Source organism: Pleurodeles waltl, chromosome 7 (genome assembly GCF_031143425.1).
Source record: "Pleurodeles waltl isolate 20211129_DDA chromosome 7, aPleWal1.hap1.20221129, whole genome shotgun sequence".
NCBI classification, from domain to species: Eukaryota; Metazoa; Chordata; class Amphibia; order Caudata; family Salamandridae; genus Pleurodeles; species Pleurodeles waltl.
The window spans coordinates 702689383-702709119 of record NC_090446.1 but is presented as its reverse complement, the minus strand read 5'-3'; the positions used below and the strand labels follow the sequence as shown (position 1 = coordinate 702709119).

Below are 19737 nucleotides of genomic sequence, written 5' to 3'. Positions count from 1 at the left end.
CCCAAACTTGCAAGGACTTCGAACATAAATTCCTACCATGCCAAGTAAATAAAAAAAAAGTCACTTTATGTACTAGAATGGCTAGCAGGCCCTTCAGATGTGGTGCAAGGTCCAAAGCATTATCTAGACACCCAAGGTTATGCTTGGTTTATTTGCCCACAGCCTTATTGGTTTGCATGGCCAGGGTAGTGCATACACAGAACCAATCTTTTAGCCACACCACACAAACGGGAAGCCAGAGAGTGTTCCCAAAGCAGAATTGTAAGGGTAGCTGTAGCCCACAAAGAGATCATTCTGACGGTCTATCCAGCTCTCTACATTCCATACTGGGTGTCAATTTAAATTCTAGGCTTTAAATGTTGAACAGGGAGATCACATTCTAATAGAAACGAAATCAGATATACCGAATTCATATCCAGAAAATAACAAGTCAAGGACACTACCCCCAAAGAACTACAAAGCCAAATAATTAACCACTAGCTACCCTACAGTTTGAGTCCCAGATGCAATTTGAGAATTTCAAAGATATATGTATGAGGTTACACAACAGACCCGGAGTAGATTCTAAACCAGCCTAAACCAAACAATTTCTTTAACCCATACTAAAAAGAAACAACTAGTAACATTCTTACCAGTGATCATCACCACGACAAACGCTTTCTGAAAGAACTGCGGTGCGACAAACATGCTTCTTCCTGGTCAGTCTTTTCTTTCCAAACTGGGGACCTGAAAAGAAATTGACACTTGTTAACATAACTTTCCAGTCGCTTTCATCTATAGATTGTGACCAACAAATCATTTAGGACCCAAGGTACAAAATGCTTAATAATTCTGCTGTTATGATCACTGTTGGTATTAGGCACCCGCTAAACGGAAAAGGTCTACAGGAGGCTCCAACAACTATCTTTGGTGACTTGAAAATTTGCCATTTACAAGAGCAGATATTACATCACTGTGTGAGGTGCTTATATCAGGACATAAGAGGACTACCTCAAAATAAAATATATAAACAAAATCTAATTAGTCTTGAGTTCAATGAGCAAACCCAATTTAAGTCACAGGGCAATTCAGTACGCTGAACCCTTTACCTGAAATTCTGGCACCAAGATACCACAAACTATGTACACATTTCTGAGATATATTCTCCAGTATGCACTATTAATTGTACTACAAATATCTAGACTACAGAAGCACAAATATGCCAGATGAAACCTTTAGATTGATATTCAAGTCTGCACAATCAGGATTGTCATAGACCAAAAGCATACCTTGTAGAGCTAGGCTGTGTGAATCTTCCCTCAGTTTGCAAGGGTCTTCCAATTCATGTCTATTAGCTTGTAGCCACTAATAAACATGAAGAACCAAATGTAGATCTGGGGTAAAAGAGATTTGAATGTGCTTGGTACAGAGCTTGAAGATAACTCAAGGGTCAACAACTGTCTTTCCTTGCTAGCCTCCACTGCTTCACAGTATTCACTATGTCAAATAACTCATTTTCTCTTAAAATAAAATACATTTAAAAAAAAGTTTAATTCCAATCAACCTCTCTCTTATATTAAAGTATGCACATTAAAGTACTTTAGAGTCTTGCCACTGTTTCTCAAACCAGAATAATACAGGGAAAGTCTCTCTGCAGTCTTCCCAGAACAGTATTCTTTCATTTGATGCTTATTTCTTTCAGAGATCCTTTCTTCCCCAGTCTTATCAAGGTCTTAAATCAAGAAGATATGGGCTCAGTTTCTAGGCAGTCTTGCAATAATTTCACAACCATTTTGAAGGGACGTGACAAGGTTTGTTTAGGACCTCAAATCTTGTAGCTGCCTTCGCCATCCTAACTGTACAATTGGGATTTGGTGTTCTAGAGGAATCCTCTTCGCCCTTTGTTTTTGTCAAACAGACGTGAGTGACAGGCCCACACAGATCATGCCCTCTTAATTACCAAACTACATGTGCCTGATCATTTTTAAAAGAGGCTCCTTCGTCCCTCCATCCAAGTCTTGACAAAAAGCAGAGATGGATTCCTATGCAACACGCCCGAGTAGGCTGTAGGATGCACCATCCCTGTTAAGTAAGCCACCCCCCTTATCCACTACCACTCCTGCTGTTTGAGCCGGCATGGTTAGGAACAGTTACTTCCAAACTAGTAGTGGGAAGATGCAGCAACTGGCAAAGTTATCACAGAACTCCAGGCCAGCATACAGCAAGAGGGGGGATTGGATGAATAGGCAGGTCCTGGAATTTCATTAAGCAAGATAATGGATTTTATTTAATAAACACCAATCTGCGATTCTGTCTTGACATCTCCAGACGCACAACCACCCTCAAAAGGAGTTACATCAATTTAGTTCTAGATCTGAGACTTGGAGGTATGATTCCTTTTTATAACGTTCAAGTTAAGAGTTAGGATTTTGCAGTCTACTGAAGTAAATTACCTTCTTGAGTTCGCCTTATTCTGAAACAACAGATGATGGACAGAATGCAGAGCAAACTTTCACCCCCCCCCCCCCCCCCCCCCCCCCAGTCACAGATCTGGGTTTAATCCATCAGTTTTGTTTTTTTTGCTTTTCATGCCATTCCAGTTTGGACCCAGCCATATGCTAATCAGGCCTGACCCTGTTACCCATGGGAACAGTCCAGCCCGAACGGCCAGGTCCTCCCTGGACCAGAAACAAGCATCATGGGACTGGCTTCAGGGTATCACCCTTCATCAGCCAGGCTAGCTTGAATTTATACTAAGCAGAGTTTATCTGCTTCAGCAATAGTGGGCCATGGTGAGGCAGTTGCAATAAGTATTGCTTTAAAGGTGTGCTGGGAGGCATTGGGCTGAGTGGTCAGAGTGAGCCAAAGTTTAAGTTCCCTAAAGATGTACTATTTCATGACTGATCCAACAATGATTATACTATCTATGTATGACCATTATGATAGTGTGAATGCGGATACTGTATCACTTGTTTTTTTTTTTTGTTTTTTTTTTGCCATAAAAACAGAGACAAAAATGTGGGTAGTATCAGTTTCAAAACCAGGCACAGATCAGGGAAAATCATGTTTTTTGGAGAACGTTCCCTTTATGGGAAGAAGTACTGTTGAGCTGCTGTTTTCTGTAAAGCGTTGAGGAGCACACGCCTCATCATGTCACCTTAACAGAACCTTGTTTAGTGACAGTCATGTTTGCATTTGGATGTGGAAATCTTTGCTAGAGGCTGGGGAGAAGAAAAAAAAAACAACAACAAAAAAACACAGCAGCAGTGTAAGAGAACTCCCCCTTAAGTGAGTATTGAGTTGTTTTTTTTTAATTCTATTTCCTAGCTGTGATGTCCTTGTAACCATTGGGTTTTTTTCAGTGAATTTCTAGGGTTGTTTTTAACATTAAGATGCCCATCACAATGTACAGTGAGCAGCCCTTGGAAGCCCCACCCGAACGCAAATCATCTGCATCCCGTTCAACAGCCTCAGGAGTGCTGAACAAGAGACATTAAGGGGTTTAAAGAGAAAAACACAAGGTAAGAGACAAAGGCCACACAGCACGGCAGGAGATATTGTGACAAGGTACACACGCAACTTATATTGACCTGAAGAGGCCTTTAGATACTAGGCAGAAACACATCAACACATTTATGAAAAGAACGAGCCCAGTCTGAAATATCAAGACATTGCATAGAAGTATTAAGAAGCCCGTCAGCCAGTACCCACAGTGTGTGTGTGTATTAGAAGAGACGATAAGGTCATGAGAATATAGACTACCTCGTAGACAGCCAAATGTGTACAGTCCATCTTGTTTGGTCAGTCAATGTTTGAACTACAGTATAAGGAATTGTGTGTAAAAAATAAACAAGAGTTATTATTTATTTGGTTTGATGAGTTATGTGGAAAAATCACAGTGGTTTGAATCTTCTTCTGCATAGTGTCTATGATGCTTTCAGTCAACGTATTACAATATAAAAGATAACACAAATGAAAGTGCCTCAATAATAAATTACATATTATTGGTTGAAAGGTGATGTATTTGTCCCCTTAAGCAATTGCTTTAGTTTTGTGAATGAGAAACACCTACGATTCTAAAGGGTTATGTTGGGTAGCCCCTTTTGTGGCTCGGCTTCTGCAAGGTCCTATGGGCTGCCATTACCCTACATTTAGCTTAATATCCCTGGCCATTCCTCCTTCCATCATTGCCCTCCTGCTTAGCTTGCTGGCCCTGCCCTCATCCCCCCACCCCTTCCTTCTGATGTCCATGCGTCTACTCCCTCCTTTTTGCACACCATGTTCCATGGACCCGCTGTTGCCCCTCCTTTCTACTTGTGGTGTTCTGTTGAGCGGACACTTCCTCTCCCACCTGCCTAACATGGTCAGTTGGCTGTTGACTGTTCCATCCAACTCCACCCTGCCTGACCCAGTTCTATGCCCCCATCACCTCACTCCTGTCCTCTATGGTCCATTTTGCTGCCACTCCCTTCTGCCCTTGTGCTCAGTTGTGCTGCAACTGCTCCTCCTGCCTGCCCAGCCAGGTCTGCTGTGAAGCTCCTTCCGCTGCCATCTTTTGTCTACGTCCAGCCCTACCCTTTTCTTCTGTCCTCTATGGTCCTTTGTGCATGCCACTGCCCCCTCCACCTTTGTTTCCCACCATGTCTTGTGTGCTTCCACTAGCCCTCCTGCTTACCATGCATGGTCTCCTGTATTGCCACAGCCCCTCCCACCTATCCTGTGTGGTAAGCTTGCTGTCCATGATCCCCTCCCACATTCCCTCCACTGTTGGTATGTAAGCCATTATGGTTTCACTGTTGCCCTCTTGTGCTTTCAGTGCATTTCCCCCCCCTGCCCTCCATGGCGAGCTTGCTGCGCCCTTGCCCCCTGCCCTCCGCTTTCCATGTGCAGTCCCCTATCCCCTTCCTCATGCCTGGTCTGGTGTGTTGTTGTGCCCATGTAACCTCCCTCCTGTCCTTCATGGACTGTTATTCTGCAACTGTCCCTTTTGTCTGTCAGGTATGACCAGCTTGGAGCTCTTGTCACTTTCACTTCTGCTCTCTGTTTATGTGCATGACCCGGTCTCCTCCCTATTGCTTTTGCTTTCCATGGCCCATCTGCGGCATGGCCGTACCGCTTGCCCTGTGTGGTGTATTGTGCTGCTGCAACCCGTGACGCCTAAGGTCAGTCTGGTAGCCCTGCCCATCTCCCTCTTGCCCTTATCCGAGTCAATATCCCTACCCCACTCCACTGGCCCTCCGTGATCCAACTCACCAAACGTGCTAACATCATGAACTTGGTAAGAAGGAGATTTTAAGAAATGAAACCCTGAGGAATTGATCTTCCCGACTGACTTACATTGAAAGAGAAGATTTTATGCAGGGGACAGATAAAATAAAGCCCTTTTGGGCTTACAAACACTGGGAATCTCGCACCTGAATTAGGTCTGTTGGAATGTATGGTTGCACTACTACTGCCCTTAGTGTTCTGTTGCCGCAGCCTCTCTTGCCAGGTCTGCAAAGTTGCTTTGCTTCTCCTGCCCCACTTTTCCCTGCCCTCCATGGTCCGCTGTGCTGCCACTGCCCCCCCCCCCCAACGACTGCCCAGTGTGCTCAACTTGTTGTCTCTGCACCCTCCTCCCTACCCTCAAACATCAGTCTGAGCCCTAGACCTCAGCCTTCCCACAGTATTCTAAGAAACAACTAGATTGCTAACATTCTAATTTGTTACAAAATTGTGACACACCTGACGTCATCTTGATGCAATCAAAATTAATACCTAAAGCATTTCCTTTAGAAATTAGAAAAAAATAAAGGGTCTTATTCCCACAGAAATTACGGTTAGTGCTCTAAAAAAACAAAATAATCTCATATTTTCTGAGTTCTCAAATAGTGTCAAAGCTCCTTTAAATTATCTTTGTTTTTTTATCCAGTTGATCTCTTGATTATACGTTAAACTTAGGGGACAAGATTTGGTTGTATGGCCAGAGCTGCAGACCTTGCAATTGGGGAACCAGAATTAAGTTTCGGCATCAGCTCAACATCTTGTGATTCTGGGCAAACAACTTAATCTCCCCAGTCCTAAAACCAAAATGAGTGTGTCCTATAATGTAACTGATGCTCATAAAAAGCACTCCATCACCTTCGGATAAAGGCAGTGCTATATAAAAGTGGAAAAAGAAACAAAAAAGTGTTTTGCACACTTTTGCTGTTGGGTTATACTTGGGTGATATTTGTGCTACGTTTTGGCTCTTTTCCCTGGTGGCGATCTTGGTAGACTTATTTGTTATGAATTTCCTCATTTACTGCAGTATCCACAGTAGAAAATGGTTTCCGTTTTCCACTCTGATTCCCTCAAGAGGGCGAACAGATGTGCCACACTTAAACTCAAAATGTTAGCACTCTAGTTCCTCATTAGAACACTATTAAAGCTGCCATTCACCAGGAGTTAAATGGCAGTCTGCTGTCTGTGTTGAAAGTGCATGTGTCAGTCTGCATGTCAGAATGTTTTTATAAAATAGAAGAGGAAGATATTTGACAATTGACTGAAAACAAGCCCTAATTTTTCTCTGTACAGCACTAACCGTAATTTCTATAACAAAATGCGCCCCTTATTTTGATTGGTTCTAAATTAAATGTTCTAAGTTTTACCAGTTTGATTCAATCAAAATGGCTTTAGGTGTGCAACACCTTTGTCCTAACGAAGACTGTTAGCTCTCTAGTTGCTCTTTAGAACACTCTGGGAGGCTGCAGTAGAACACAAGTGAATCAAGTTGCAGGCAGGCTAAAGTACATGTTTTACGGAGAATGTCAGACTTCATTCTCATATGACTGAGAATGTGAATTTACATTAAAATTGATCTCATTTTATCTTCTGGAGCACCTTCCATAACTTCTACGGGAAAATCATGTAAAAACAGTTTTCTCAACATAATCCCAGCAGAAGACTTTTTCACAGGGTAAAATCACCTTAGAAGACACCACAATTTCTAAAATTGGTATGGTACCATGAATAAATGATTTATATTGTAACTAAAATATGGTATCACTATATATATATATATATATATATATATATATATATATATATATATATATATATATATACACACACACATATATATATATATACACACACACACATACACATACATACACACAAATACACACACACCACTTTTTGCGACCCTCAAAACCTGCCATTCACTACAATGCTTTTCAATGGGGTGCTAGCATGTATATTGGTGCCCACATGGCTGCCAATACTTCCTGGTTGAAGTGCTGACAAACAATTAGATCTCACCATGAGATCTGTGCTTCGGCTCCTCACAGATCTCTATTTATTTTTCCTTTAATAACTCCAAAACTACTGAATGGATTTACACAAAATAACAAAAAGCATTATCTACATAGCAAGATCTTGCTTCCTGCCAAACTTGGTAAAGTTCTGTTCAGTGGTTCAGGCTGTAGTGGTGTCTAAAGAACCAATGGGAAAATACACTGGGAAAAGCTGTTTTGGGAGACCCCCCTCCCCTTTTTCTCAGCCCCTGCTTGACGGATCACCCCAAAACTTTAAAGAAATTAGATGAACTTGTTGGCAGTGTTTGATAAATCTTCACAAAAATAAAAACATTGGTACAACAAAGTTATTGGCAAAACAAAAAACGCTTTTCCTGTGGAAACTAGGTTCTAACTACCTACTGGCGACCGCCAGTAGGAGATATATATCTCCTGTAAACATCTGTTTTTGGCACATGTAGTGCTGTAGATTCACATGCTTTGCATACTCCTGCCATCTAGTGTTGGGAGTTATGCAAGTTGAATTTCTTAGAATAAGTCTTTCGAGCCACAAGGTTGAGTGACTCCTCTTGGTGATACCGCGCATGGGCATCAACTATTGTTAGATTATTTGTTTTCCCCCAGGAGGGTGAGAAAGGATTATAAAGTTTGTACAAGTAAATGAATAACGAAACTGCAACAGCCACAGGTGTCCAGGGAGGAGGAAACGTGCATGTGAATTTACAGCACTACAGGTCACAAACAGATGCTTGCATGGCATAAGTAGCATATTCCGTTCAATGGCACGTGTACCTACAACCACACATGCTCTGCACAGGCTGTAAAGCAGTGCCTTCTTAGAAGCTGTGGCTAACTTGTGGGCGTTGCAGTGGTTTGAAAAATGGTACGTAGTACTGCCTGTCCTACACTAGCTTGTTGGCATGCTAGAACATCCACAGAGTAGTTTTTTGTGAAGGTGTGTGGTGTGGACAATGTAGCTGCCTTACAAATGTCAGCTATAGGGATGTTTCTTAAATTGGCCATGGTTGCTCCCTTTTTGCGAGTGGAGTGAGCTGTGCCAGAAACAGGTGAAGGTTTTTTGGTTTCATGATAGCAGGTTTTGATACATTTGACTATCAATCTAGCTATGCCTGGTTTGGATATGGAGTTGATTTTATGAGGTGGTGAAAAAGCAACAAAGTTGTTTAGATTTTCTAAATGTTTTTGTTCTATCTATGTAGAACATAACTGCCCTTTAGACATCTAGAATGTGAAGAGCTCTTTCCGCAAGTGAATCTGGTAGAGGGAAAAAAAATGACAAATCAATAGATTGGTGGAGGTGAAATTGAGAGACTACCGTAGGTAGGAACTTAAGGTGGGTGTGGAGCACCACCTTAACTCTTTATTTAGAAGAAGGGTTCTACTAAAGTTAAAACTTGGAGATAACTAACGTGATAGTTAAGAATGCCACCTTCCAAGAAAGAAATTGAAGAGGCCATGAGTGTAGGGGTTCAAATGGGGAACCCATGAGTCTGGTAAGAATTACATTAAAGTTCCAGGATGGTGCTGGAGGTACCCTTGATGGAATTAGCCATCTAAGTCCTTCCATGTAGGCTTCGATGACTGGATGTTAAATAAAGATGCCGTCTACTCTGGAGGTGGGCAGTTATTGCAGTGAGGTATATCCCTATGGAACTGTAAGCTAAATTTCCCCTTTTGTAAGTGAAGTAGGTTGCAGACAGTATCTTGCACCATGGCTTTGAAAGAATCAATTTGTTTGGATTGACAGCAGCAAACAAAATGTTTCCATTTTACTGCATAACAGGCTCGTGTGGTGGGTCTACATGCTTCCTTTACAATGTACATATTTTCTGAGGCTAAGTTAAGGTAGCCAAACTTCTAGGTTGAGAGTTTTAGGGTCTGGGTGCGTGATTAGTCCTTGATTTTGAGAGAGAAGGTTCAGCCTGTTGGGGAGCTTCTAGGGTAGAATTAGTGGTTATGGTCTTGGCTCGGTGGGGGGGAGGGGGGAGCTGGTTGTTTAAAGACATAGCTATTATTATAAAAAATATTATATTAAGCTGTGTTAGTACAGTGCTTACCTGCTTTATGTTCCTGTTTAAAATTGTGTAAAGTTCCTCCAGTTAAAATACTAGAAACAAATCTAACTATGATGCAGAGAGAAGAGATAAATTCCCTAGTGGCTATTGATCCCACTATTCTCACTACAGATACTGGTTGCTCATACCCATCGGTTGTTTATGTCATCATGAATGTCAATTGCAAGGAAGTAGGAGTAAAATTCGACATATATGAGGAAATTTAGAACTTAAGAAAAACGTTGGTTATGTTCAGGGAGAAAAACTCAAAGAGGGTTGTTTGTAAAAATCCATTTTGTATTGCTCCTTTTCCTTAAGCACATGTAGTTGTAGTTCTCTCTCTCTCTCGCTCTCTGAACGCACTGCCTATCGCATATGTTATCTTATGTATATTTGTTTAAGTAAAATAAGCCTGGTTCCACACCACAGGCTTGCAGCTGGTTTCTTTCCCTAGCTGGGGCAGGTTACTCATTATAATCATGTGGTAAAAATAACTAACCGACCTCGGCTGTTGTATTTTGGGGAGGGAAAGGCTGATATCTATCCCTTTGAACCACACAATCATTTGAAGGGTCTCAAGAATGTGGGAAGTCAGGCAGCTGCAGAAGGGAGTCGAGGACAAAGCAGGGAATGGAACCGGTGTGTGGAAACTGATTCCCTCCTTAAAATATCTGTATGATGTATATCATTATTTACTTACTTTAAATATCCTTTGATATAAGAGTATAAATATCACTGTTAAACGCTCCATGCTAGCACACTTTACTTCAGGCCAGGGATGCCAGTTGTAAATCTGTCCTCTTTGCTGCAGCAAAAATAAATAGACCTTTGGTCATTGATTTTTAACTCCGGCTCTCCGTGTCAAAACTCCTTTGTAAATGCATTTGTAAATATATTTAAAACGTGCTTTACAAGAGGACATATAGAATGGAGAGGGCTATGAGGTCATGGAGAAGGTTGGGGCATTCTAAGTAGACGAAGGCAGGAAAGAAGTGCTGTGACTTAATAGATCATCTTCAAATATTTCATCTGACTGTAACTCTAATCCTTACAAATTTGGCGACGAGCTACCAGGAAGTACACCGGCTACGAGACATTACAGAACAGCACAGGAATGGTGTTACTTCCTTTGGAACCCATGAAGGATTAACGAGAAATATTTATTTCAGCCGTATCGTTTGGCGCCATGCCGATATTGTGTGTTGTTTACCGCACATAGGAACCTTTAAACGTTTACTTTGTGTTATTTTGGGTAATTTCTCATTTTCAATGCGTGACGGTTCTTCAACGCACGTTGTGTTTCTCCGTTACTGCTAGCGTGATTCCTTCTGGAGGCTGGGGTTGCTAAGTAAAATCTGTCCAATACACTGAAAAAAACAAAAATTCAGAGTTTGAAGTTGTAAGAGCGATCGGAGGAAGTGTCCCGGGTAATAATGCAAGTACCAAGAATGTTGCATTTAACAGGCAAGAGGACAAGAATGGGAAGAATGAACGTTTGGCGTTTTATCGTTGTGGGAATGGGAACCATTTTGCTGATTCTCTGCAGTGCCCAGCGATAGGTAAAGAATGCAAAACATTTGGTAAAATGGGACATTTTGCTAGAATTTGTAAGGAGGTTAGAAGGAATAATAGCAACAACAAAAGGAAAATTTCTTATCTGAGTGAGGAAGGGGAAAGAGGTGTTGTGTTCTCCCTCAAAAACAGGGATGGCGACAAGGTCAAAGACAACAATTTGGGGGGGGGGGGGGGGGACACAGTGAAACAGCGTCAGTGCAAAGTGTTTATTGAAGGTCTGGAACTCGAGGTTATGGCTGACTCAGGGTCGCCCTGGACAATTATCACATGTAATTATTTTGTACAAAAATTGGAAAATTTGTGGAAAATGTCTGATTTCGAAAGTCCAGATATTGTCACAGAGGCCTTTGATGGTTCTGCAATCAATATCAAGGGATATGTTGAGACTGTGATTCATTTTAAAAGAAGATCTGCTAACATTAAGTTGTATGTAACAGAGAAGGGGGGTGTCAATGTACTAGGTTGGAGAGATCAAGCAAAGTTAGGGATAATTTTGAGCCCTAGATCTTGTGAATCTGTATTGACAATTGAAAATGGAGACGAGAAAAAATGGATAATATCCAATTTTCCATATGTAGTCACAGAAAAGTTAGGTAAACTACATAATTACAGTCACAAAATCAGGTGGAGAGAAAATGCAAAGCCTGTAACACAGAAATTAAAGAAACATTCCAATTGGAGTACGTGAGGAGTTGAAGGAGACTTTAACCATTTCTGCTAAACAAAATGTCATAGAATCACCTGAATGGGTAACTCCCATAGTTTTAGCTCGGAAACCTGATAAACCTTTGCGGTTATGTGTGGATTTGAGAGCGGTCGATTCCAACATTATTATTAATTGTCATCCTTTACCTAATATAAATGAGGTGGCCAGTATGTTAGATGGTGCGAAGATTTTCTCCACACTAGACTTCAGATCTGCATTTCATCAGATTGACCTTACTGAGGAATCCAGACACCTCACCGCTTTCATCACACTGCAGGGGTCGTTCCAGTTTAAACGTATGCCTTTTGGGTTGGCCACTGTGGCGTCAGTTTTTCAGAGGACAATGTTTATATTGTTTAAAGAAATGGAAACCTTTGTGAAATGTTTCCAAGATGATGTGTTGGTCTATCCAAAGAATGAGAAGGAACACAAAGATCACATGTTAAAGGTGTTTGATGTCCTCAGTAAGAATGGGTTAACCTTAAATATAAAAAAATGACATTTCTTTGCTAAATCTGTAGATTTAGGACACACAGTATCGGGGGAAGGAGTAATATCAAAGCAATCACTGGCTGACGCTGCTGTTATATTTCCAGCTCATCGAGAAAAGTTATTGTCCTTTGCAGGCTTAAGTGAATATTATAGCAAATTTATAGAAAATGTTGCAACAAAAATTGAACCACTGAGGGAACTGACAAGAAAAGGTGTGGAGTATGTGTGGTCAGAGAAGCAGAGGAGTGCATTTGAAATAATCAACCAAGAGATTGCGGATGCACCTACTCTCAAACCTTTTAAGTATAAAGTGCAGTGTATTGTAACGGTTGATGTGAGCATGTACGGTATTGGAGGAGTGTTGTCTCAAATCTGGCATGGATGTGTGGAATGTTACATTTACCTCTCGTACCTTATCTGATGCAGAAAGGAGGTATGCTGTTATTGAAAAATAATTGTTGGCTTGTGTGTGGGCGATTGAACATTTCAGGAACTATATTTGGGGCTCACGTTTTGTACTTCAAACAGATCACAAACCTTCAGTTGTCATTCTTTCTCCTGGAGGTGGCTGGAATGCCACTGCTCGCATTGCAAAGATGGCCTGCAGGTTACAGGAATATTCCTTTCAGGTTGAATATGTGCCGGGAAGGAATAATTCTGTTGCTGATTGTTACATCTTCCACAAAATGGAACTAACGATGCATGTACGTGTGGTACTTTAGAAATGGATGTTGTATCTGTTGTGTCAGAGTATATGTCTGATGAGTTCAGGACAATAGAAAAAAAAAAGAAGTGGCTAGAATGTGATCAGGAAGATTTGGTGCTGTAAGAGGTTAAAGAATATGTGAAGTATGGCTGGCCGGGGAAGGGCAAGAATTTGGAAGAGATCGCACCTTTCTTTAAAGTGAGAGATGAATTGGAAATGCTCTTGTGTTCAAAAGGGTTAAGTGTATTCCACCAAAAGGTGTGCAAGCTGTTATTTTGAAATTAGCGCATGAAGGTCATCCTGGTATGTCCTTGATGAAAAAAAGACTTACACGGATGTGTTTTTGGTGGCCAGGTATGGATAAAATGACTGAGAGGATGGTCAGAGAGTGTTGTGTCTGTGTAAATGCAGAGAAAATGTTGAACACAGTACCACCTCATTTACGTCTAGTGCCATGGCCAGACTCTCCATGGCAGAAATTGGGATTCAAAATTATTGGTCCTTTCTATTCCTTGCCTGTTGAAGCTTGGTATTGGTGGACTATCATTCTAAGTGCCCTGAAGTGAAACCAGTGTCCCAGTTCACATCTAGCATTATCATTGAATTCTTTAAGGAAGTGTCTGCAAGAGAAGGGTATCCAGAGACTGTGGTATCCGACGATGGTGTTCATTTGGTGTCCAAAGAAATGCAAGGATTTTTAGGTATAGTAATATCAAACATGTTACTACTTCTCTATATGAGCTGCAAGAGAATGAGCAAGTTGAAAGGTTCAACTGTGTCATGAAGGAAAGAATTTGTTCGGCACAGAGTTTTAGAGAACACTGGAAGGAAAGGGTAAGGGAAAAATTGTGGTATTACCGCATTACTCCCTGGCGTACTACTGGAGTGAGTCCCTTCAAGTTGCTAAGAGGAAGGGATCCTGTTTCTAAGCTTGGTCCATGGAGGTTTACAAAAAAACAAGAAGAGAGTTGGAAAGGTTGAGTATAGAAGAGATTAAGGATAAGATGAGAGTAAAACAGGAGAAGTATAAAGAGGCGTATGATAATAAATGGAAAGTAAAGGAACCATCATCTGAGATTGGAGATTGGCTCAGAGTTAGGAAACAAGGGTTAATCAGGAAAGGTATGTCCATGTTTGGAAAGGCCATGAAGTTGTTTATTAAGACTGTGGTTACAAAAGATTGCCGAAATGTAAAACTGGACATAGTTGTGCACGAGGGAGAGGGAGAGAGAGAGAGAGAAAAAAGATGCCAGTAGTTGAAGATATGGAGAGGGGGTGGTGTGGGGAAACTTCATTTGCAGGTGATGCTCAGAATGCAAATGAGAGTAGTAAAGAAGAGATCCTGAGAGAAGATTCTATAGCTTCAAGAGTCAAGTTTGAGGCTCGTACAAGACAGGTGTCTTCAAAATTGGCAGATTGTGTAATTCGAATTGTGTTTTCTTTTTATTTTGTGTAAATGCATTTTCTGTAAATATTGTATAGTTTTACCATAGTTTTGGGATTCTTTTGGTTGTTTAAGGGGGAAAATGTGTTGTATTTTGTCATTAGGTTTGTGTAGGTTTCCTTTATGGAACCTGTGGAGGGAAATGTAGAATGAAGAGGGCCATGAGGTCATGGAGAAGGTTGGGGCATTGTAAATAGAAGAAGGCAAGAAGGAAGAAGTGCTGTGCTGTTACTTAATAAATCATCTTAAAATATTTCACCTGACTGGAACTGGAATTCTTACAAAAGGTCAAAACAAAAATTATTATATTGTGTTTACACTGTGCAAATAAGTGACAAAGCTATAAAGACATCCACAGGCCCACCTGAAAGAAGAGAAAATAAGGAAAAACAAGAGGAAAAAAATCCAACACCACACACACAAACCGATTACATTACTGGGATGTTCAACCTTCAATTCAGAAGTATTTACCTTACCATTCCTGTACACGAAGGAGAATAACAACATAAGAAGCCACAGCCCATCGCAAGGGGTGGACTGGCCCATTCCTTCACCTTTTCCCAAGCAGGAACTTTTCATGGTTGAGTCAGTCAGGCATCTGGCTGCCTGAGCTGAAAGCTGCCGGGCTGAAGATTTCACAGCCCAGAGGAGTGACCTACCCAACCCAGCAAAACCTTCTCTGAGCATTACTCTCACAACTAGGGGGGAGTGTCAATGGCACTTGAACAGAGACGCTTCCGTTTTAAGCCTTAAATTGTCCAGAGCAGAGTGCCCATCAGTGATGCTCGTCAGAGTGACGTGGGGTCAACTTACTCGTCATAGAGTGGGATGGGTAGTGCCCCATACAGATACAGGAGACACAAACACACAAAAAAATAAAAACACACAAACGCATCAACTTGATTACAATTCTGTCTTGGAACATGGCTGGGATTAGTTCCAAGTTGATGGATACCAGACTGGGGGCAGCTTATTGACAGGCATGATACTGGGCTCTTCCTGGAGACTTGGAGTACAAGCTCAGTCTTTAGAATAGGTTTACATCATTTTGTACTAATGCAGCACAGGTACCAAGGCCTTTTGAGGTGGGCGGTGGGGGAGGAGGGGTTGCAGCTAGTGATCTAGGTGAGGACAGAATTGCAATGTTCTAACAGAGTTTCAACAATCAAATCTATGGATGTGTTGACAAGAGGGTGGATTTCTATGCTGGTAATTCCCTGGTGTTATTCAATGAGTTCAATCAGGTGGATGGGCGAAATGAGGAAAGTGAAACTATAGGCTTACTCGAGGATTTCCTCTTAAGAGTACAACGGCACAGTGAAGGTCATAGTGGCTGGAGATCTTAACTCCACCTTTAAACCATTAGTGTTCGCCCCTTTAGATTTTACAACTGAACAGAATATCAATTGGAAAATTCCTTCCCTGAACCTCACCATAGTGAAATGGACTCCAAAGGCAGCTGAACAGTTTGCAGTGTCCTTAAAATTTGATCTTAGGGAAGGAATTGGGAGAACTGTCCTACACTGAGGGCAGGCACACGTTTAACAGCTCAGGCTATCTAGCCAGATTATTTATTAACTGATGTGACTCTCTGGCCATTTGTGCATGATGATTATTAATAAAGTTGATAGCAACTACAACGCTGCTGGGCACCTTATCAGACAGTCCGTGAATTTGATGTAATACAAAAATCAGAGATGCTGTACTCACTAACAATGGGAAAGCTATTAGGAGGAAATGGGTTGAGAAGCACCCAGAAGCCCTGGGACTGGCAGTTACAAAAGTTAAGGCAAAGTTGGAGGTACTAGATGGCTTAAGTATGAGGGGGTGGGGAGAACACTGTAACAGAAAACCACTAAGTCCTCTTTGCCAGTATAAGAGATCTTCTGGTGCAGGATAACAAGTGTGTAGGAAGTTGGCTCTGTATATACTATCTCAAAGTAAGAGGAAAGATAGTGGCAAAATTAGATAATTCTAATGCTCTATTTTGTGGTAGTGTGGTCGAGCAGTAGGCGTATCAGAGGGTAGTGTTAAGCATTTGTTGTACACACACAGGCAATAAATGAGGAACACACACTCAAAGACTTACTCCAGTCCAATAGGTTTTTATATAGAAAAATATATTTTCTTAATTTATTTTTAGAACCACAAGTTCAAGATTTAAAGCAAAAACAAAGTGCAAGGTACTCCACATAGGTAAGTTAGGAACTTTGAATTAGAGCAATAACATACAGTTTTGTTAAAATGGCAATAAGCTATTTTAAAAGTAGACATTTAGTGCAAAAACCAACAGTTCCTGTGGCAGGTAAGTATTGGTTAGATGGTGAGGTAAGTAAGACACTTAGAAGTCTCAGTTCCTGGGCATAGGCAGCCCACCGTTGGGGGTTCAAGGCAACCCCAAAGTTACCACATCAGCAGCTCAGGGCTGGTCAGGTGCAGAGGTCAAAGAAGTGCCCAAAACACATAGGCGCCTATGTAGAACAGAGGTCCTCCGGTTCCAGTCTGCCAGCAGGTAAGTACCCGTGTCCTCGTGGTGGGGGGCAGACCAGGAGAGTTTTGTGGAGCCTTGGGGGGGGGGGGGGGGGGGGGGGGGGGGCACACAAAACACACATTCAGCGGCACAGGGGCGGCCAGGTGCAGTGTGCAAAGCAGGCGTCGGGTTTTGTATTGGATTCAATGGAGGGACCTGGGGTCACTCTAGCGGTGCAGGCAGGACAACCACCGACAGGGCTAGGCAGAGGGTCGCCTGGTGGTCACTCCTCAACTGAGGTTCGGTTCCTTCTGGCCCAGGGGGCTGCGGTGCAGTGCTTGGTCCAGATGTTGGGTCCCTTGTTACAGGCAGTCGCGGTCTGGGGGAGCCTCTGGTTTTTCTCTGCATGTGTCGCTGTGGGGGTTCAGGGGGGTCGTCTCAGGCTACTCACGGGGTCGCAGTCGCCTGGGAGTTCTCCCTTTGGTGTTTGTTCCATGGATCTCGAGCTGGGGGCGTCAGGTGGAGAAGGTGAAGTCTCACGCTTCCGGCGGGAAGAGTGAGGTCTTTGAAAGTTGCAGAAAAGTTGCAATATTGTTGCTGTTTGTTGAGCAGAGCCACTGCTCACTGGAGTTTCTTGGTCCTTAGGTTCAGGGCAGTCCTCTGAGGTTTCAGAATGCGCTGATCCCTGTTGGATGCATCACTGTTGCAGAGTCAGGAGACAGGCTGGTAGGGCTGGGACCAAATTAGTTGTCGCCTCTGCAGGGCTTTCAGGTCAGCAGTCCTTCTTGTTTCAGGAATCTGATTTCCTGGCTTCTTGGGTGCCCCTAAATACTAAATTTAGGGGTGTGTTTAGGTCTGGGAGGGCAGTAGCCAATGGCTACTGTCCTGGAGGGTGGCTACACCCTCTTTATGCCTCCTCCCTGAGGGGAGGGGGGGCACATCCCTAATCCTATTCGGGGGAATCCTCCAAAACTATTATGGAGGATTTCTGAACGCAGGGGTCACCTCAGCTCAGGGCACCTTAGAGGCTGTCGTGACTGGTGGGTGACTCCTCCTTGTTTTCCTCATTATCTCCTCCAGCCTTGCCACCAAAAGTGGGGGCAGTGGCCGGAGGGGCGGGCATCTCCAGTAGCTGGGATGCCCTGTGGCATTGTAATTAAGGGGGTGAGCCTTTGAGGCTCACCACCAGGTGTTACAGTTCCTGCAGGGGGTGGTGAGAAGCACCTATACCCAGTACAGGCTTTGTTCCTGTCCACAGAGTGGCAACGTCACTCTCCCCATGTGGCCAGCAACTCGTCTGGTTATGGCAGGCTGGCAGAAACTGGTCAGCCCCACACTAGACGTCAGATTGGTATTGAGGGGGCATCTCTAAGATGCCCTCTGGGAGCGTTTTACAATAAATTCCACACTGGCATCAGTGTGCATTTATTGTGCTGAGAAGTTTTATACCAAACTTATCAGTTTTCAGTGTAGCCATTATGGAGCTGTGGAGTTCGTGTCTGACAAACTCCCAGACCGTATACTCTTACGGCTACCCTGCACTTAAAATGTCTAAGGTTTTGCTTAGACACTGTAGGGGCATAGTGCTCATGCACATATGCCTTCACCTGTGGTACAGTGCACCCTTCCTTAGGGCTGTAAGGCCTGCTAGAGGGGTGACTTACCTATGCCACAGGCAGTGTGAGGTTGGCATGGCACTCTGAGGGGAGTGCCATGTCGACTTAGTCATGGTCTCCCCACCAGCATACACAAGCTGTGAGGCAGTGTGCATGTGCTAAGTGAGGGGTCCCCAGGGCGGCATAAGACACGCTGCAGCCATTAGAGACCTTCTCTGGCATTATGGCCTTTGGTACCAGGGGTACCATTTACAAGAGACTTATCCGAGTGCCATGGCTGTGCCAATTGTGGAAGCAAAGGTACAGTTTAGGGAAAGAATACGGGTGCTGAGGCCTGGTTCGCAGGGTCCCAGCACACTTTCAATCATAACTTGGCATCAGCAAAAGGCAAAAAGGCAAGGGGTAACCATGCCAAGAAGGCATTTCCTTACAAAGTGTGTCGCCGAGAATCGGAAAGAAGCACCATGGTATAGGAGAGCTTGTCGGATAGCCAAGACAGGGATATTAACTCCAGCTAAAACTAAGAATAGGCTTGAGCATATTCTCTATAAAGCAAACTACAAAAGGGAACTGGAAAAGCCAAAAAGGACTGGGAGAATGTGCTCAGGAAAGACTTGTTCCCTGCTATGAGCACTAACGATAACAGAGGATTTTGAGTGTGGATTGGGGTGGAGTGGATCGGACTAGATGGGGTTGATGTGGGGGAGGATTGGATTGTTTGCGTGTGGACTGATCGGAGAGTGGTGAACTGAAATGAAGTGGGCAAGATAAAAGTGGTTTGGAGTGGGGTGAATTTAAGTGGATTGTATTGAGTGAGATCAACTGTACTGGAGTGAGATGGACTGGGTAGCAATGGACTTGATTGGAATGGGGTAGATTGGACTGGAGTGGGGTAGGTGACTGGAGTGGGCGGAATGATAGAAGTCAGGTGGGTTGCATAGGTACAGGCTGGGGTGGGTTGGAGTACGGTGGACCGGACTGCAGTGGGTTGGACTGGACTGGACAGGACAGGAGTGGATTGGGGTGTGGTGAAGTGTGGTGAAATTTACTGGATTGAAGTGGGGTAGACTGAACTGGGCAGGATTAGGGTGGACTGAACTGTCTGTGGGGTGGATTGGATTGGTGTGCGGTGGACTGGACTACAGTGTAGTGGGGTGGTTTGGGGTAGGGTGAGATGGATTGGAGCAGATTTTTTTGGCATTGTAACGGGGCAAGTTGTTTTGGATTAGAGTGAGACAGAAATGGATTGGAGTGGGGCAGATTGTTTTCACCTGGAGTGGGGCAGATGAACAAGTTACTTATCTACGTTAACGCTTTTTCTGGTGGATACAGTAGCTACCTGTGGATTCCTCACTTAATGAATTCTCCCAATGCGCCAGCACTCAATGGAAATTTTC

General features: G+C 43.0%; 1 protein-coding gene across 3 annotated transcripts in view; it reads right to left on the bottom strand.

Moving 5' to 3' along the window:
- The window catches only part of AFF4 (ALF transcription elongation factor 4), a 902368-nt gene that overhangs the window by 861170 nt on the left and 21461 nt on the right, over positions 1–19737 (bottom strand). For all 3 annotated transcript variants that reach the window (XM_069244725.1, XM_069244727.1, XM_069244726.1), the window contains exon 2: positions 633–726. The gene's annotated coding sequence lies outside the window, so the exon portion shown is untranslated. The remainder of the gene's footprint in view (positions 1–632; positions 727–19737) is intronic.